Consider the following 21,518-nt stretch of genomic DNA (forward strand, 5'->3'; position numbering starts at 1 on the left):
ATGCTAACTCCTTGGTCCGAATCAAATCTCACGCAACGAAGAAGAACTATGTCTCTTGGTGGTGAGTATAAATTCAGAATACAAAGAGATTTCTCTCGACACACATAGGTTTTGGTTTAGCATCACAGAACCGTAAGTTACAAACACTATGTCCCTTTTAATAGTACGGTGGTCCTATGACTCAAGAAAAAGAATAAGAACAACGAAAGAAAACACTATGTCTTTTCTCTGTCTTCAACCTTCTCGGTTGCAGTCAATTTCTTCGAACGAACACCGAATCAATTGATTTGCGTCAACAATTTTGGAGGGGCACTTTGGACAAGTGTGTCCTTCAGTGATAATCCTCGCTGCCTCGCAGGAGATTATCTTCAGAGTTTGTTCCAAACTCCACATGACTCTAGGGACTTGACACTCTGTGTGCACTAGCGAACATATTAGTCCCATACTGTTTATGACAACAATCTCCAAAACACAAGGAGGCAAATTATTGCACCAACAGTGTGTATGGGTATGGGCGACTATGAAGGGTCGCTACGGTGCGTTGTTGCTACTTGGGGCTTATAGAGCTAGCCACTCGCTGGCGGAAGAGGCGGGAAGCGGTGGCATGGTTTGCGGGACATGTGTATAACGCCATTAATTTCTGCACTAGGGCGTCTGTGGGTTGGTTCAGGCAGGTGAACGTCATAAGTCTGTGGGTTGGTTCGGGCAGGTGAACGTCATTAATGGTTGGACTGGGGTCGGCTTCTAGGTACGAGCTACTAGCACACGTCTTGTTTCATCAACCATGCACACTCGTTATTAGTATCACACACAACTCCTTTATTACAATGTGTGCCCATTAAAGGACATAATCTCCGCCACTTCCATGCCGGCCCTTTCCCCTTCCGGTCGCCGACGCAGTTGTAGCCGTAGATGGTTGCTGGAGGATCATCTGAGTCGTCCGACGAGGCGCCGTGGTTGTCATTGTCGGAGGAGACGATGATGAGACCTTTGAGTCGTCGGATGGCCCGGTCCTCCTGTCGAGCCGCCTCCGTTGCCTTCTCCTTGGCCTCGCACTCGGACTGCTCGATGGCAAGCCAGAGAGCCTTCTCGTTGTTCTGGCAGAGCCGCCGAGCATTCGTCTCTGCCATTGTAAGTGACCGACGGTAGACCCACGCGAGGAGCCGCTCGTCCTCCTCGGGCTTCGCCGATAACCCGGGGTAGCGGCGGACAGGGCTCTCCGCCGCATCCATCTCCCTTGCCCGTTGCCTCTCACGGCGGGCGGCGCGCGCCTCCGACTCTGGCGTGCGTGTTCGAGACGGCTAGGCGGGCACAAGCACCCACCGCTGCCCGCGTGTGGGAGCAGTAGCTGGCTAGGGCAGGGCTTTTCCCTAGTAGTGGGGGGAGACGCGGACTGCGCAGCCCTCGCGGAGCTGCTTGCGGGCCGGGAAGAGCCAGCGTTGGCGGGGGAGAGGCGAGGCGGCAGACCTGGAACTGCCCCTTGTGTCCACCTTGGACCTCTCATTGGCAACGTGGAGGGCCATCTCCTCGTCGCAGTCAGAGTTGGAGCGGCTACTGGCGCTCGACATGGTCGCCGGAGTGGATCGAATCAAAGAAATCATACGGGGGAAGAAGATATGGAGCGAGAGCGAAGTGAGGCAGGGTTTCCGGATTGAGGATATTTATGGGAACGGAGCGGAGTCGGGGTGGGCCGGGCTGACGTGTCGGACGCACCCGGACAACCCGATATCCATCCTATATTTGGGCTGGATATGAGGGGCGTCGGACAGCCCGAGCGTTTGAGGCGCCCTGCTGGCTCACATTTTCGTGACCGGTCAGTAACCGGACGACCAGTCCGGGTGTTTGGCTGGTTTGAGGCGATGCTCTAAGAGCAACTCCAATGGGGCGACCCATTTCGTCCGCGGCCGTCCGTTTGGGTCGGCGCAGACAGAAAAGGCGTCCCAACGCCCCGACCCAAACGGACGCGCGTCCGTTTTTCGTCAGCGGGCGACCCATTCCCGGCCCAATTTTGAGCCCGATTTGCGTCGGCGCGGACACAAGACGGACGCGTGCGCGCCTACTTTTGTCCCAAGGCCCGCTGGTCTGTGGCACATTGGCCTCCCCTCTCACCCCCCGCCCAACAAGCAACCCTCGCCCTACCTCCTCCGTCACCGACGCCGCCGCCCATTTTTGCCGGCGACTTTTCCAGCTGCCACCGCCTCCACATACGCCCAGCAACGCCGCCCCTTCCCCCCGTCGCCCGCCGCCGCCGTTTTGCTGCCGGGGAGCAAAGTGGATCCCACCGCCGCTCCCACACCGCACAGCCGCCTGCACCAAGAAGACGCCTCACCGCCCCCGCCACATCCGACCGGCACGCTCATCGGACGCCGTCACACTCGTCAGACGCCGGCAAGGCACCTAGCTGGTCTGTGGGCGCCGCGTCTCCGCTCGCCGGCCGTCTCCTTCTTCGACGCCCGCAAGCTGTTCGACAGCTTGCCAAGGTATGAAAATGGACTCCACCGACGAGTTCTATTTCCATAATTTCCTTTGCGACTCCGACGATTCGTCATCCGATGACGAGGAGGAGATATTGGCTGCCGTGTTGGTCCATCACCACCTCAACAGCCAGCGGCCGTTGTTCCGTGGCTCCATTCCGGGCCACCTTCCGGCGTTGAATCACAACCGAGAGAGCGGGCATTTCCTTCTCTGGAAGGACTACTTTGATACAATAAACCCGTTGTTCAAACATCACAAATTCCGCCGCCGGTTCCGTATGAGTAGGCATGTTTTCAACCGTATTAGAGAGGGAGTGGTCGGCTATGATGACTACTTCGAGTGCAAAGAGGATGCCGTCGGCAAGATTGGTTTCTCCTCTTATCAGAAATGCACTGCCGCCATCCGAATGCTTGCATAGGAGTGCCCGGTGATCTCATTGACGAGTACGTCCGTATGAGCGAGTCTACATGCCTAGAGTCTCTGTATAAGTTCTGCAAGGCTGTGATTGTTGTGTTTGGCCCTGAGTACTTGAGAGAGCCGACAGCTGAAGATACAACCCGTTTGTTGGCGATGAATGCGAGCAGGGGCTTCCCGGGGATGCTTGGCAGCATAGACTGCATGCACTGGGAGTGGAAGAACTGCCCTTCTGCTCAGAAAGGGCAGTATAAGGGACATGTCAGGGCTTGCACTGTCATACTAGAGGTCGTGGCGTCTCAAGATCTCTGGATCTGGCACTCTTTCTTTGGCATGGCTGGATCACACAATGATATCAACGTGCTTCAGCGCTCGCCGGTGTTTGCTAGGCTTGCCGAAGGCAACAGCCCACCGGTGAACTTTACTGTCAACGGCCAAAACTACGATAAAGGGTACTATTTGGATGACGGTATCTATCCTTAGTGGACCACTATTGTCAAGACAATAACCAACCCTATCGGAGAGAAAAGGAAAAGATTTGCCCAAGAGCAAGAGAGTGCTAGGAAGGATGTCGAGCGTGCCTTTGGTGTTTTGCAATCTCGATGGGGCATCATTCCGTATCCTGCTAATACTTGGAGAAGGCAGAATCTGTGAGAGGTGATGACTACTTGTGTGATCATGCACAATATGATCGTAGAAGACGAGCGCCCGGAACGTTTGTACGATCAAGGCTTTCAGTTTCAGGGTGAAAATGTTGTGCCTGAGCATGGAGTAGCGGCAACATTTGAGCAGTTCACTCAGTTTCATGAAGACATGCGTGATTGGAAAACTCACGTGCAACTGTAAAATGATTTGGTTGAGCATATGTGGACTCATGTTGGCAACCAATAGATGTATCTTCTTTTATTCGTTTGCAAAACTATGTGAAACATTTTTATTTGTATTTGGCTTGTAAAATTATATTATTTATTTGGTAAACTATTTTGCTTGTTAACATTTTCATTTCACATTTTGCTCATGTTTGAATGCAAATCAATGTAAAATTGGACGGTCAGCCGGCCACGCATGCATATATGGGTCGGCGCGTTGGACGCGCTGCCGACCCATACAAAAAAAGGGCAGACGCCGGGCGGCCGGCCGACCCAAACGGATAAAAAGCGGACGAAATTGCCGTTCGTTTGGGTCGGCCCGTTGGAGTTGCTCTAAGGGGTTGTTTGGATAGCGAATATTAGCAATGGATTTGTACAGAACGAGTTTGTAGCTGGTTTTTAGCAAAACCAGTTTTACCCCCTTTTTATGGAATAATCAGTTTAAAGAAAATCATGTTTGGGGTTAGGAAAGTGCAAATCTAGTTCTTCCTGTTCCATGTTTGGTTACGGACGGGGCCTATTCTATTGCCTCGTAATATTCTCTGCACTTTTCTTTTCGTCCTTTGATTGACAATTCTCAAGGTACAGCTGTCAATTCCTTGTCGCCGATGCATCATGCAGCCACCCCAACTCGGCGGATCGCTCCCCATGTCTACTTCTCGTCCTCTGCTCGCCTCCCATCAGGCCTCCATGATTCGGCACGCAGACGCCAAAGCTTCCTCTCAATGCGACTACCTACCGCCATTCTTTGGTCTTCCTACGAGCTCTGCCCGACGAGACGAGGTCGGCCTGCAGGCGTGTAGCCCCTCGACACCGGCAGCGGAGAGTTCATGCGAGTGCTTGATGCGGTTGGCGGTGACGCCCTCGGCGGTAAGCCACACGGCGGAGCTAGTGTTGTGGCTAGAGGTTGGCTAATCACAGGAACGCCATATCGGCATGCTTTCCACGCAGTCACGACAAGGAGGACAGGGAGGACGAGCGTGAGGAGAAACGAACGAAGAAGAGAAACTGTATGGGATCGGGTATATGTAAATCGCGTTTTTGAAAAAACGACTAATACTCGTTTTTCTATAAACGCAAAATTCTGGGTTTTACGAGAACTGAGTTTCCTATAACCACGGCTTGTTACAGCGGCCAAACAAGGTTTTATTCTGTTAGTCTGTTTTCTGGTTTATAGCGATCGGGTTTTGTATATTCTGCTTATCCAAACAACCTCTAAGAGGAGCATATAAATGTGTGGTGGAGAGACCCTTGCACCTCTCCCAGATTTAAAGGATACACACCACTCGATTTGGCATGTTTGACTTTTCTTGCCACATAAGACGGGCTGCCGGCACGGATTAGATCGTGAAAAATCATTAGGCGTCACTACATGTATTAGAAACGCGAAATAGATTGGCACATTTGTCAGGGTCAGATTCTGAAATAAGTTTTTGGAGGCTCACTGAGCGGATTAAGTTTCAGAAATGGCCATTCAGTGAAAATGATACGAGTAATGTGACCAGTTCTTCACACGTACCATATGATGAAGACGTGTTTACGTACATGCGTTCAACTTCAGAAGAACACATGCGTTTGTCTAAGGTAAAAAAACACGGCACATGCGCCATTTCCTGGTGCTGATGCTGTGTGTGCCAGCGTTTGCCGAAACTGAATTCCTTCTACGCAAAAACAAAAGAGGTGATTTCCTAATTTTGTACATGTAAGAGCATCTCTGTTCGTTTTGTTTCCTTTTTTTTGCGATTGAGAGCATCTCTGTTCGTACAAGGCTCTGAGTTGATGACGTGAATTCATTTTTCACATATTTTCTGATAACCTTTCAATCCATTCATCATATTTTTGAGAAAGCTTCTGATCTATTCATCGATTGTTGTGAAGGTAGTTCAAAGAACAAGGAGTGAAAAAATTACATCAAGGTTCATAGATCATCAAGCGATAATTACAACCTCTAGAGCGAGCCGAAGGTGCACCGACGTCACCCCTCCCCCCCTTCTTGCCGAAGGCGGGCAAACCTTATTGTAGTAGACAGTTAGAAAATCATCATGCTAACTTTTCCAATGTGAATTCATTTCTCAAATACACTCTAAATAAACAGTAAGTATCACATAAGTCACCGCTCTACACCGACAACTACGAGACTGTCATTCACGTCTTCGACGGTTGCTCGAAAGGGGATTGCTACGCCACCGCCGGCCCCTCCGTTGACCGCCACAAACATGGAACAACCATTGCCCGAGGTAACGTCGGCCCCTGTCATGCTTCTGACGGCGGCCTCGTCGCTAGAGCCGGTGTTTGAGACTGTCGGGGAGGATGTTGCTACTTCTCCATCATCCCCTCCTCCGGCAGCAAAGTCGGCGCCACGACCACAACCGGGGATGACTCCTACAAGCCGAAGTTGTCGACATACGGTTGCCGACGATGGTTCTACGCAAACGGATAAGAACTCGTTGCCCAAGGCTATGCGGCGTAAAGCGGCGCACAACCTCGACAACCAAGGTATTACGTCGTCATCCAAATCCTTTTTAGCCTTTTCCAATACTGCCATTGTTTCTAGGTTGCATAACTTGGGTGTTAGTATTGGAAACAATCAGAAGAATATTTGTTTTTCGATTAATGCTTTGAAACATTTGGAATATGACCGATTAAAAGATACTCCACATGCTTCTTGCAAGTCTTATGCCTCCCATGCCGATGAGGAGGAGCTGCATGCCACAACAGATGGTCAGCTACTATCTCATTTAGTAGTGTAGAAGTGCATGCTCTATCCAATGCAACCAAAAGACTGATCTGATGGAAGAGACTAGGCAGCACATTATATGTCAACACTCCCCCTCACGTGCGGCTCCCTCAGGCCTAATCGTGGACCGAAAGTGGGCTGCAATTTAATTGCACCAGCGGGGTCTTGAACTCAAAGACCTCTTGGCTCTGGTACCATGTTAGAAGAGAGAGAGGGATTGTTGCGGAATATGATGAATGTATTATTGAGTGAAAGATCGAGGATGTCGCCTAGAGGGGGGGTGTGAATAGGCGCTTTAAAATAATTACGGTTAAGGCTTGAACAAATGTGGAATAAACCTAGCGGTTAATTTGTCAAGCACAAAACCTAAAACAACTAGGCTCATCTATGTGCACCAACAACTTATGCTAAGCAAGATAAGCAACTATGTGATAGCAAGATATATGACAAAGAACAATATGGCTATCACAAAGTAAAGTGCATAAGTAAAGGGCTCGGGAAGGAGATAGCCGAGGCACGCGGAGACGATGATGTATCCCGAAGTTCACACCCTTGCGGATGCTAATCTCCGTTTGGAGCGGTGTGGAGGCACAATGCTCCCCAAGAAGCCACTAGGGCCACCGTAATCTCTTCACGCCCTCGCACAATGCAAGATGTCGTGATTCCACTAAGGGACCCTTGAGGGCGATCACCGAACCCGTACAAATGGCGACCCTTGGGGGCGGTCACCGAACCCATACACTTTGGCAACCCTTGGGGCCGTCACCGAACCCGTACATTTTGGCAACCCTTGGGGGCGGTCACGGGTACCCGTCAAATTGCTCGGGGCGATCTCCACAACCTAATTGGAGACCCCGATGCTTGCCCGGAGCTTTACACCACAATGATTGAGCTCTGAACAACACCAACCGTCTAGGGCGCCAAGGCACCCAATAGGAACAAGCTGCAGGGTGTCCAAACACCCAAGAGTAACAAGCTCAAGGGTACCAAGCACCCAAGAGTAATAAGCTTCTCAACTTGTAACTTCCACGTATCACGTGGAGAACTCAAACCGATGCACCAAATGCAATGGCAAGGGCACACGGAGTGCCCAAGTATTTCTCTCTCAAATCCCATCGAAGCAACTAATGCTAGGGAGGAAGATGAGAGGAAGAACAAGAAGGAGAACACCAAGAACTCCAAGATCTAGATCCAAGGGGTTCCCCTCACATAGAGGAGAAAGTGATTGGTGGAAATATGGATCTAGATCTCCTCTCTCTTTCCCTAAAAAACTAGCAAGAATCCATGAAGGGATTGAGAGTTAGCAAGCTCGAAGAAGGTCAACAATGGGGGAAGAACACGAGCTCAAGGGATGAGGTTCAATGGGGAAGAAGACCCCCTTTTATAGGTGGGGAAAAATCCAACCGTTATGCTCACAGCCCGCACAGAGCGGTACTATTGCTCCAAGGAGCGGTACTACCGCTAGGGCGGTAGTACCCCTTCGAAACACAACAACAAGGAGGCAAAAAGTCTAGAAGAAACGTCGGAGCGGTAGTACCGCTTGATCTCACGGTACTACCGCTAGGGGTAGCGGTACTTCTGCTAAGGGTAGTGGTACTACTGCTTGCGAACGGTACTAAAAAATTACATCTGGGCCTACCACCGCAGGACTTGGGACGAGTTTTTGGTCCGGAGCGGTACTACCGCTGTAGGATCCACGGTAGTACCGCTCTGGAGCGGTAGTAAAAAATTATATCCGCTCCAATTCGCGGTAGTACCGCTGCAGCCTTTTCAGAACACCAAAACTGCCACAATTTTTGCAAACGGACTCCGAATTCGATGAAACCAAGTTTGTTGGAAAGCTAGCGATAAGGGCTAACACAATCTTGAAAGAAATATCAATAAGAAGCAAATTAGAAAGGCCCCACAAGAAAATGGTGAGAACCCTTCCTCGGATAAGACCGGTAAAACCTCCAACACGGAAAACATCATAGAAGACGCATGCGAACTCCATTTTCGATGAACTCAAGCTTGTCATCAAGATGACCATAAGCTCTAAGACTCACAAAGAGGACCAAACAAGAACCAAGAAACAAGATGCAAGGATGCAATGGTTTGAGTTCTCTACTAACGATACGATCAAGCTACCAACTTGAGAGCCCCCCTTGATAGTACGGCAAACGATCCTATAACCCGGTCTCCCAACTACCACCACGAGACCGGTAAAATAGAAAACCTATCAAGGGCAAACCTTTGCCTTGCACATGGTCCACTTGAGCCAGATGATGACGATCTTGACTCCCTCAAGTTGGACCACCTTTCTTGATTGCGTTGGCTCGATGAAGACTAGATGATTGCTCCCCCATAGTCCACTATGGGTGAGCCACTCTTCGGCACATCTTCACAAGTCCATTGACACCATAATGGATGGCAAGAATCAAGCACTTGATCTCTTCGTGATGCTCCACTTGAACTTGCACACGGCAATCTTGATGACGATCACCACTTGATGTCATCCTTTCCATGGGTTATATGATATCTTCCTCTTGACGCAAGCCCATGGACACGTACCTAACCCCACATAGAACTCTCACATAGACCATGGGTTAGTACACAAAGTGGAATGGACAATGCTTACCATACCCTGGGATCACTTGATCCCTCTCGGTACATCTTCTACGCTTTGTGAGTTGATCAACTTGATTCACTCTTGACTTAGTCTTGACCAACTTGATTCACTCTTGACTTAGTCTTCATCAACCTTGAATCTTTCCAACTCTCTTCATTTGGATGATGTCTTGAAGGTAAACATGAATAATCACACAATCTTCTTCTTCAAGACATGCTTGCAATAAGCTCAACACTCACATGACCAATCTTTGGATAATCCCTTAATAGCACCTTGGTCAACTCATAAACTCCTTGAAACCAACACATGGACTTCAAGAAAAGCCTATGGACAAATCCTTCAAATATAACTCAAGACAACCATTAGTCCATAGAGATTGTCATCAATTACCAAAACCAAACATGGGGGCACCGCATGTTCTTTCATTGAGCCTCGAGGGCGAGTATATATTGAGTACAAGACTTGGAGGGCAAGAAGTGTCTCCTGGAGATAAGGTAGGAGACGGGTTACAAATTCTAGACTACCCAATACATGTATCAAAAATATATCTTCCACACCCGCGCGCCACCCTCGTCCCTGGCTGCATCGGGCCGGCTGCGTCAGGCGCGTCGGCTGCCTCATCTCGGTGTCACTGCTAAGTTGGTCGCTCGAGCCGCGTTGCCCGGGCACCGACGCTGTTTGGCAGCCCGGGTGCCGGTGCTGACGCACTCGTCCGCACATCATCGCACGCCATCCTTCATCGCCAGCCTCATCTCGGACTCTGCCGCCACCCCGCCTCCACCAAGCGGCGTCCTCGACCTCGCGTGCGATTGGCTTGATCACTCGCTCGCCGCCGCGATCCGCCCCATCTACGCCGTGCGCCCGACCAGGCCCGTCGGTTGCGCATGCCTCCGCAGGTCCCGTGAAGATTGTCCCCGATTTTAGCGCGCCCCTCCATCGATCGAGCAACGGGATTCCGCTGCATCGCCCCATCGGGCTGCAGCGCCGCCGCCCCGTGGTTCTCCTCGCGGTTGCATCGACCCGCATGCTGCCGTTGTGTCGCCCTATCGGGCCGTAGCGAGCATGGCACACGGTCTCCACCGCCGCCCGAGGCCGTCCCTATGGCTGCACCGACTAGGGCGCCACCGTTGCATCGCCCCTTCAGGCAACATCGCCACGACCCGCCGCCACTCCGAGGTCTTCCCACTGTCGCTTGACCCGCCCGCTCGCTGCTTGTGCGTCGCCCCTTCAGATTGTAGCGCCGCGACCGGCTGATCACTCCCCCGTCACCGTGCATCGACTTTTCGTGGTATGTGCCATGCCGCCTCCCCTGGCGCGGGAACGCCACCATACGCGCCGGTCTTTGTCATGCTGTCGTGTTTCTCGCCTACTTTGAGCACAGCCGCTGCGCTACTAACTTAGCCGTCGCCACCGCCATCAGGCCGCCGCCGCCGCTCTTTTTCGGTCGCCGCTACCTCCATAGCCGTCGATGCCGCCCGTCCACCCTCTTCGTATTCGTCCAAGCACCAGTCCATCGCCAGCGTCGCCGTCATCAACCCCGACCACTTCGTCTACTCCGACCACCATTGGTGACATCGGCCCTCATGCTGATTGGCGCCACAACCGTCGTCGAGTCTTCTTCTCTGTTGGCCCCTCCGACTCCTCGACATGGCGTACAACTCATGCAGGTCCCTCATCTACGCATGCCCGATGCTGGCAACATTGATATGTGCCTTCTTCCACAACGTGTCCCCAGGCCTGGTAAGCCTGGTGCAGCACTTCGTCAACTTCATCTTCGTCCGTCTACGCATGCCCGATGTGTTGGGGAACGTAGTAATTTCAAAAAAATTCCTACGCACACGCAAGATCATGGTGATGCATAGCAACAAGAGGGGAGAGTGTTGTCTATGTACCCTCGTAGACCGAAAGCGGAAGCGTTAGCACAACGCGGTTTATGTAGTCATACATCTTCACGGCCCGACCGATCAAGCACCGAAACTACGACACCTCCGAGTTCTAGCACACATTCATCTCGATGACGTCCCTCGAACTCCGATCCAGCCGAGTGTCGAGGGAGAGTTACGTCAGCACGACGGCATGGTGACGATCTTGATGTTCTACCGTCGCAGGGCTTCGCCTAAGCACCGCTACAATATTATCGAGGAAGACTATGGTGGAGGGGGGGCACCGCACACGGCTAAGAGATCAAGAGATCAATTGTTGTTTCTGGAGGTGCCCCCTGCCCCCGTATATAAAGGAGCCAGGGGGAGGGGGTCGGCCGGCCAGGAGGGGCGCGCCAGGAGGAGTCCTCCTCCCACCGGGAGTAGGACTCCCCCTTTCCTTGTTGGAGTAGGAGAGGAGAGGGAAGGAGAGAGAGGGGGAAAGGAAGGGGGGGGCGCCCCCCACCTTGTCCAATTCGGACTTGGGGGGGAGGGGGGGAAGGGGCGCGCGGCTGCCCCTTGGCCGTCTCTCCTCTTCCACCACTTGGGCCCATGAGGCCCATTAACCTCCGGGGGGGTTCCGATAACCCCCCGGTACTCCGGTATATATCCGATAACCCCCGAAACATTTCCGTTGTCTGAATATAGTCATCCAATATATCAATCTTCATGTCTCGACCATTTCGAGACTCCTCTTCATGTCCATAATCACATTCGGGACTCCGAACAAACTTCGGTACATCAAAACTCATAAACTCATAATATAACTGTCATCGAAACCTTAAGCGTGCGGACCCTATGGGTTCGAGAACTATGTAGACATGACCGAGAACTGTTTCCGATCAATAACCAATAGAGGAACCTGGATGCTCATATTGGCTCCTACATATTCTACGAAGATCTTTATCGGTCAAACCGCATAACAACATACGTTGTTCCCTTTGTCATCGGTATGTTACTTGCCCGAGATTTGATCGTCGGTATCTTAATACCTAGTTCAATCTCGTTACCGGCAAGTCTCTTTACTCGTTACGTAATGCATCATTCCGTAACTAACTCATTAGCTACATTGCTTGCAAGGCTTATAGTGATGTGCATTACCGAGAGGGCCCAAAGATACCTCTTTGACAATCGGAGTGACAAATCCTAATCTCGAAATACGCCAACCCAACATGTACCTTTGGAGACACTTGTAGAGCTCCTTTATAATCACCCAGTTACGTTGTGACGTTTCGTAGCACACAAAGTGTTCCTCCGGTAAACGGGAGTTGCATAATCTCATAGTTGTAGGAACATGTATAAGTCATGAAGAAAGCAATAGCAACATACTAAATGATCAAGTGCTAAGCTAACGGAATGGGTCAAGTCAATCACATCATTCTCTCAATGATGTGATCCCGTTAATCAAATGACAACTCTTTTGTCCATGGCTAGGAAACATAACCATCTTTGATAAACGAGCTAGTCAAGTAGAGGCATACTAGTGACACTCAGTTTGTCTATGTATTCACACATGTATCATGTTTCCGGTTAATACAATTCTAGCATGAATAATAAACATTTATCATGAAATAAGGAAATAAATAATAACTTTATTATTGCCTCTAAGGCATATTTCCTTCACGATGCTGATAACACCGACGTGTACCTTCGTCTAGTATGTGTCCCCGGGCTTGGCAAACCCGGAGCGAGGCGTCGTCAACAATGTCTTCTTCCCGGCGCACCACTTCTTTGACACTACTGTGCCCACGGCGCCTCCTTGCGCCCGTGGCTCCACGACAACTTCCTCGATACCGGCTACCTCGACTCGACATCGATCATGGCATTCTTCGCACGACTACCTTGACCACGGCTACACCACCCATGCTTTCGGCTACCTCGACAATGGCACAAAGTTCTATCACCTCGCTTGAGCAACTCGTCGGCTTCCTCTACAGTAAATGTGTCCGTGACGTGACGCCGTCCACGACGCTCCCGCTGCGACTGCGAGGGGATGTCAGCCCATCGACTGCTATTCTCTCCAGTCTGACCGTCCGTGATGCTCCTGTTGTCTGCGATGCTACCGCTACGACTGCGGGGGGACGTTAGAGATATATTTGGGTCACATGTATTTGGTAGTATAGGATTTGTAATCGGTATCTTACCTTATCTCCAGGAGAGGCTTCTTGCCCTCCAAGTCTTGTACTCAATATATACTCTCCCCCGAGGCTCAATAATACATCCATCATATTCCACAACAATCCCTCTCTCCCTTCTAACAAATAGGAGCGGTTTCAGACGTGGGTCTAGATGAACTCGGGCTTAGTTCATTGATTGAGCTTACAATATCCGAACGTAAATCAAAGACCACATGTTCAAAAAAAGATGGTAAGTCCCATAAGAGGGAGAAGTGTTCTAAATCTCCTATTATTTCCTCATGAATGGAATGTTTTTTAGTAGCAGAGTTCTTCGTGACTTGGCTAGAAATTTATTCATTGCGGAATGCAATAGGGAATGCAATATAGAACTTTTGGCTATCTCTGAAACAGGGAGACCTGATTTCTCAGTAAGTCTGCATAACCGTCTTTCTGTCGGGATAGACTTTATTTGGGTTTCATGACCGCCTAGAGGTCATTCTGGGGGTATTTTAATTGGCATAAATATAGGACTATGGATGTTTTGGCTAGTTACGATGGTGAGTTTCACGTTAAACTCCATATTCGCAACAAGGCCGACAACTTCACATGGACCCTCGTCGCCGTGTATGGGGCAACCCAGGATGAGTGCAAGGCTGATTTTCTCCGTGAATTGGTTAATCTAGCAAAAGATAATCCCTATCCCATTCTTATAGGTGGGGATTTCAATTTGCTTCGATTTTTAAATGAGAAAAGCCGTGGTAGGTTTGATAATCATTGGCCTTTCCTTTTCAATGATGTAATTGACGGCCTAGATCTGCGAGAGGTTTCCATGATTGGAAGACAATTCACTTGCGAGAACAGTCTTCCTGAACCGACATATGAGAAACTAGATCGCATTTTAATGGATACCGACTGGGATTCTAAATGTCTTATGGTGTCTGTTCATGCTCTACCTCATATCGAGGCAATACCGAACCACGCACCCATTCTCCTAACTACTGGGTTGCCATGACCACAACGTAGACGCAAGTTCAAGTTTGAACTTGGGTGGTTGCTTTGGGATGGCTTCCATGACATGGTCAAGGATGTGTGGGAGAAACCAGTGGCTGGGCCTACCCCAATATACAGATGGAATAAAAAAATGCGTGCATTACATAAATTTCTTGGTGGTTGGGCTAGGCATACGGTGGGTATCCTCAAAAAGGAAAAGTTTCTCCTTTTATCTATCATTGATGAATTAGAAGCTTTGGCAGAGGTTATACCTTTATCTGAGCATGAAATCGAGATCAAGAATCGTTCGAATGCATAGATAGCTAACATGCTGCGTGAAGAGGAACTCAAATGGTGCCAACATTCTAACTCTCAATTTATCCTGAAAGGTGATTTGAATACTAGATATTTCCATGGAGTCGTCAATGGCAGACACCGGAAGAAAATTATTCATTCCCTTCAACAGGATGAGGGCGCGATTGAGGGGCATGATAAATTTATATCTTATATCACTAATTATTATAAAAATATGTTCAGAGCCCGAGAGGAAGGAAACTTGACGATTGATGATTCCCGGATAGATGACATCCCCCAGGTCTCTGATGAGGAAAACAACCCTCTAACAGCCCCATACTCGGAGGAGGAAGTTAGAAAGGAGGTTTTCCTAATGGAGCATAACAAAGCCCCGGGTCCAGATGGTTTTCCCGCTAAGTTCTATCAGAACTTCTGGGAAGTCATCAAACCGGATCTCCTACTTATGTTTAGCGACCTACATGTTGGCCAACTAGAATTGTTTCACTTAAACTTCGGTGATATTATTTTATCACCTAAGCTTAATAGGGCTGAAAGGATACAACAATATAGACCTATTTTCCTCCTTAATGTTAGTTTTAAAATATTCACGGAGGTTGCGACTATTAGGCTAAATTCGGTTGTTGAACATGTGGTTCGGCCATCACAGACAACTTTTATGCAAGACAAACACATCCTAGATGGAGTTGTTATCCTTCATGAAACAGTCCATGAATTACACCAAAAAAAGTTGAATGGGGTGGTACTCAAAATAGACTTTGAAAAGGCTCATGACAAAGTCAAGTGGCCCTTTCTTCAACAGTCTCTTCGAATAAAGGATTTTCTGCAGAGTGTCGCTATGATCCATAGCTTCATTTCTGGAGGTAGTGTTGCCATTAAGGTTAATGATGACGTTGGACACTATTTCCAAACGAAGAAGGGATTGCATCAAGGTGACTCGTTATCGCCCATGCTATTCAATATAGTGGCGGATACGCTAGCGGTCATGATTGAGCATGCCAAGGTTGATGGCCAAATTGATGGGGTAGGAAATCATCTAGTTGATGGTGGTCTCGATATACTTCAATATGTCGATGATACGATTCTCTTCATGGATCATGACCTCGAGAAAGCGACAAATCTGAAACTGATTTTATCAGCATTCGAGCAACTCTCGGGTCTTAAGATCAATTTTCATAAAAGTGAATTGTTTTGCTTTGGCGAGGCTCAAGACAAGGCCCACATGTAAGCTGAACTATTCGGATGCGGGCTCGGACAATTTCCTATCACATATTTGGGGATATAGATACATTATCGGAGACTCACAAATGTTGAATGGAAACACGTCGAGGAGAGACTGCAAAAAAGACTTAGTAGTTGGAAAGGTAAACTGTTGTCTCTGGGTGGAAGATTGGTCCTTATAAATTCAGTACTAAGTAATATGGTACTATATATGATTTCCCTCTTCTAGTTGCCGAACGGAGTTTTACATAGATTGGATTACTTTCGATCAAGATTCTTTTGGCAAGGAGATAGTGAGAGAAAGAAATATTGACTGGCTAAATGGATTGCGGTTTGCCGCCCCAAAGACCAAGGCGGGTTGGGCATTCATGACCTTAATGTTAAGAATATGGCCCTCCTCGGCAAATGGTTATTTAAATTACAAACGGAAGATGGTGTATGGAAAACCCTCCTAAGAAGGAAATATATGGGTTCCAAGGTCGTATCTCAGATATACTGGAAGCCTGGGGATTCTCACTTTTGGGCGGGTCTATTGGCTACGAAGAAATATTTCTTCTGCTATGGATCCTTCTCGATTAAGGTCGGCTCAAAAATTAGATTCTGGGAGGACAAGTGGCTAGGAAATGCCACACTTCCGGAACAATATCTGGCTCTATACAACATTGTGCGCCACAAGGGTGATACTATCGCCACGGTAATGGAATCATTTCCGCCAAACGTGACATTCAGAAGAAATTTAATTGGACTAGACTACAATCATGGAACATTCTGCTTCAGCAGTTTTCCATAATGCAATTGTCAAATAGGTCTGATGTATTCAGATGGAACCTCCATGAGAATGGACAATTCTCAGTGGAGTCTATGTATAGAGGTTAATCCAGTTTGATGTGCCAGTTGCTAATAACAAGAAGATCTGGAAGATGAAGATACCTCTTAAGAATAAAATCTTTGTATGATATCTTCGCGGCAGAGTTATTCTTACTAAAGATAACCTTATTAAGAGGAATTGACATGAAAGTCCGCAATGTGTCTTTTGCCACCATGAGGAGACAATAAAATATTTATTCTTCCAATGAAAGTTAGCTCGTTCTATATGGTCAGTCATCCAGATAGCTTCTAGCTTGTATCCCCCTCTGTAGTGTTGCTAATGTATTTGGCAACCGGTTACATGGGATTGATCACAAGTTTTGAATTTTTCTCAAGGTGGGAGCGCTTGCCATTATTTGAACGCTTTGGCTATGTAGAAATGATAAGGTTTTTAATGATAAAAGTACTTCTCTGTTGCAGGTTATCTACAGATGTATCAGGACTCTTCGTGTATGGTCCTCTCTACAACGCGTGGAGAATCGAGACCTTCTTTCGGTGGTGTGTACACGATTGGAGAATATGACGAGTGATACTTTTACCCAACATAGGTGACAGGATGATCTTAGGATTGCCCCCCCCTCCGCTTTAGGTGTTATACAGACTCTATATGTTTCTTTGTATTTCACCTTTTTATTTTTTGTTTGTGTGAGATGACTTTTTTTGGCTGTGTGCATTTTAGTTATGCAGAGGCCGGGTGTAATGCTTAAATATTTTAAATAATAAAAGCGCCCCTTTCGAAAAAAGTCACCGTATTTTTTCAAAGAGGAGGTTAAAATTCCCGGTCTCTGTATCATTTTGATGTAGATAACATTTTTCAAAGTCAACAATAAGTAAGACATAAAACATAAGCAAATACGACAGACCCATCAGAAGATATGAATTTAACATACAAATAAGTTGATATCTTCTGCAACAATGTCTTCAAAAATTATAAACACCCTTGCGCCACCATTGTCACATCCGAACGAAGACGAACAAGATAAGGATTTTCATTCTAATTATCGAGACCAGTCATGAAGGACAACACATCAATAAAAAGACAACAACTTTAACAAGATCACAACATTAGTTTTGTGTTGCTAAACCCTATCAATAAATGTTAGAAAAGAAGTTTTACCCTGGATATAAAAGAAGTGATTCATTCACCTTCTCGATCGTAGGGAGTCATGCTAGCTAATACTTTAAGCCACGCCGAAGGCACTAGTAAATGAGGGGCGTTGCTAATGCTGGAGTGCGCCAATGCGAGCGATTTCTGACCATGTTGTTAGGATGTACTTCCTCTATCTCAAAATAAGTGACTCAACTTTGTACTAACTTTAGTACAAAATTAGTACAAACTCGAGTCACTTATTTTGGGACGGAGAAAGTATTAGGCAATCGCATCCAGCCACGTATCCCTTTAAATTAGAATGGAGAAAGAAAGAAGGTGGAGATGAGGAATTACAACGAAGATCTGACATGCCCCGTGTTTGGAATGTGTGTGTGTGTGCTGTGGTCCCGGCTGATTCCGCGGCAAGCGTTCCCACGGCTCTGCCTCATGCGCGTGCGTACGCTAATTTACTCCCGGTGCTTCACGTACTGTACTACTGTGGTTTTTTCATTCATTCGCTTCATGCACTTGTCTATTGGCCCACCGTTGCTGCTACTTTTGCCTTGCACTGCTAGCCGTCGTTCACATGACGCGCTGATGCTCACCATGCTGTCACACGTGTTTCTTCAGTCCACTCGGAATGCATTTTTCTTGATGTGTTTGCTGCGGCCAAATGGACATTTGTTGCATAGGAAGGTTACAAGGTAGATTGGTTGCAAAGCCGGCCGCGCTACACGGCAACACCAATGAGCTACTGCAAGATGGATGTGCGACACTGCTAGCCGATGTTGTCGCATGTGACAACATGCTGTGAATGGATGTTGTGATTGGAGGGCTATGCGACGGTATTACTAACGGTGATAGCGGAGAACGACAACAGGGCTAATGTTTGTGGTGTTGCAGATGCAAATCGGCTAAGGAGGGTATGTTGTGGTGGCAACATGGCTCGTGTTGCAAAGGTCCGACTGCAAAACTTTAGAGCGTAACACATGTCATAGTGCAAACCCTCAAACGTAACATGGATCATGTGGCAAAGCACTCGTCACGCAAACCTCCAAGCGAACATGACCCATGTGGCAAACCTCCAAGCACAAGGATCCATGTTCCAAACCTCCGAGTGCAACATGCGCGACCGAGCGACACATGACTCATGTTGCAAACCTTCAGGTGCAACATGACCCATATTGCAAACCTCATCAATGACTGAGCGCAACATGACCCATGCTACAAACCTCCGGGCACAGCATGATCCATGTTGCAAACCTCATTAGTGACCGAGCGCAACATGACCAATGTTGCAAACCTCATGAGTGATCGAGCGCAACATGACCTATGTTGCAAACCTCACCGTCTGGATCAGACGACTATCCTACGGTGGATCCAACTGGTCGTGACCCGGCCGATCTTTTCAAAAGATCAAATGTATGACGCGTCAAAACAAGTCACGCGAAGTTGCGTGACCGATTGGGTCCGCAATAGGGGGTGTTCAATGTTTGCAAGCCGGGTGTATGATGATGCAAGGTCAGTGGCTTCCACCGCAAGCTGCTCGGCCTTTTTATTATTTTTTGTTGCAAAGTAGAAGCACCATGCTGCAAAACTAGTCGCGCGATGTTGGAGTAATCGACGTCGTTTCTGGTGTTGCAACCATTACGGGAGTGTTGTCGGTGCTTCGGGAGCTTCACCCGGTGTGCCGGTGCTTCAGGAGCATCGTTGATGTTGTGGTCGCTAAGGTCATGTTGCACGTGATGTGGCTAATGCACATGCGTCGGCTAATGTTGTTACGACGACGGTCAAAGGTGTTGTCATGTTGTTGCGAACTGGAACTGGTAGGGTATGGAGGGGATGTTTCGACAAGGCTGCTAGTTGGAGGGGGTACGCGTGAGTGAAGGCAATGTTTGGGACCGCTGTTGCGTCCGATTGGCTACACGTCAGGTTTTTTTGGAACCTAATAATGCCTAGGATGCACCATATTTTTGGTAAAAAAATTGAGAGGATTTTTTTTTAAATAGTAGTAGAAATTGTCGCTAAGATCAACAGGCTAATTTAGCTTGTCGTGAGCACAAGCAGCTAGCTACAGTTTGTGCTTTGTTTGCTGATGCCGTATGTACGACAAGAGAAAAAATGTACCAGTAGCTAGTCACAAGTGATGTGGTCCTCGCTTTGCATGCTAATAGTTCTAGATACATCCATTTTCAAGATAAGTAATTTCAAATGGAGGGAGTTCTAGATACATCCATTTTTAAGACAAGTAATTTCGAACGGAAAGAGTACACGTGGCGACGATGTGAGGTGTGAACACAGTTTCTCCCTACTGGCAGGACCCCCACGCTAGGTGTGAACGCATAGGCTCTCACGCAAATAAAAAACCGGGCGACTAATCAGACGGCCGATATACTTCTAATCCAAGGGCTCGGGAGGCGGTTTATTTCGCGTTGGCCTTTTGGAAAATGAATAGGACATAATCGAAATATTCGAATAACATGTAGATCACCATGTATGTCTTCTTTAAATGTACACATGGATCGCGATTGTTCACTGGCCTAATCAGCCAAAGCAGTCAATGTCTTCGATTGACGTGCAACACTCGGCGCCTGCTGTGCTTGTTTTAAATGATCCTTTTGAAAACTCAATCTCTTTTTCTAAAGAAAACTGAATCTCTTCACTTACCAATCCCAAAATTTAATTTGAAATCGGACCCGGGGGGTATCCATGCCATTTGCTTTTGCATTTCTGGGCGTATGTCACATCATTTAGATCGGTGTTTTCTTTTTTTGCGAGGAATTTAGATTGCTGTTTTTTAAACACGCCATATATTTTGAAATCTGACCTTCGGGGGTATTCACGCCATTTACTTTGGCATTTTTGGGCACATGTCACTTCATTTAGATTGATGTTTTTTAATCATGCCATATATTTTGGAATCGGACCTTCGGGGTATTCACGCCTATTTTATTGTTATTTTTTAATCGCATCAAATATTTTTCACAAATCTTCTCGGCATAAGGCTGGTCACAGTGGGGAGAAACTTAGGAGTAACATCACACACTCTAAAGCCGGTCATAGTGGAGAGTAACATATACTAGTAACATCACACACTCTAACATCACATACTCTAAGGCTGGTCATAGTGTATGATACTACGTTCATAGTGCATAGTATCATAAAGTAGTATCATAGATGGTCTCATTTATTGCCATGCATGACACATAGTAGTATAACATTTATTATGTTATGGTATCTACCTATGTTACTATGACCTTCTCCCTCTTCTTTAGTTGCCTGCCACATAAGCATGTTTGCGAGTCCCAAGTACATGATACTAGTTATGTTACCCCCACTATGGCCAGCATAATACAACTTTGCTTATGTGGCACGTATTTAGTGAAGAGAGAGGTGCTTGTGGTAACTAGCTAAGTTACCGGAACATCACACACTCCAAGAAACAATGAGTCTATAACCTAATAAATATATCGTTGCATGACACTACATAGATGTTCCTACCCACTATGATGGTAATAACATAGTCTAGGAAAGTGTGAAGTTACTAGCTTATGTTCTTGTCCATTGTGACCAGCCTAACTGTTTTTGCAGGGTCTTTCTGGTATGGGCGAGATGGCCTTTAATGCAAAATATTAATCCCGAGGATGTACACGCAAGTCACTGGCACTCCGTGCAAGGACGAAAAGCAGGAATAAGATTTGATATCCATGCAAAAAAAAGGAATAAGATTTGATAATTCGTCTAGGGGATAAGATTCCTCTAATACATGGATACTAATCAATTGATTCCACCAGAAGGCACCAGCTCTCGGAAGGAGGCGCCTTCGCGCTCGGATGAACCTGGCGGAGGGCCCTGGTCGCGGGCGGCGCCAGAGGCCGCGGCGCCGTGGTCGGATGAAC

General features: G+C 47.7%; 1 pseudogene; it reads left to right on the forward strand.

Moving 5' to 3' along the window:
* The first annotated feature begins 2,623 nt into the window (after window positions 1-2,623).
* LOC119292855 overlaps window positions 2,624-21,518 on the forward strand; it is a 100,223-nt pseudogene continuing 81,328 nt past the window's right edge.

Source organism: Triticum dicoccoides, chromosome 4B, assembly GCF_002162155.2.
Source record: "Triticum dicoccoides isolate Atlit2015 ecotype Zavitan chromosome 4B, WEW_v2.0, whole genome shotgun sequence".
In the NCBI taxonomy this organism is placed as follows: Eukaryota; Viridiplantae; Streptophyta; class Magnoliopsida; order Poales; family Poaceae; genus Triticum; species Triticum dicoccoides.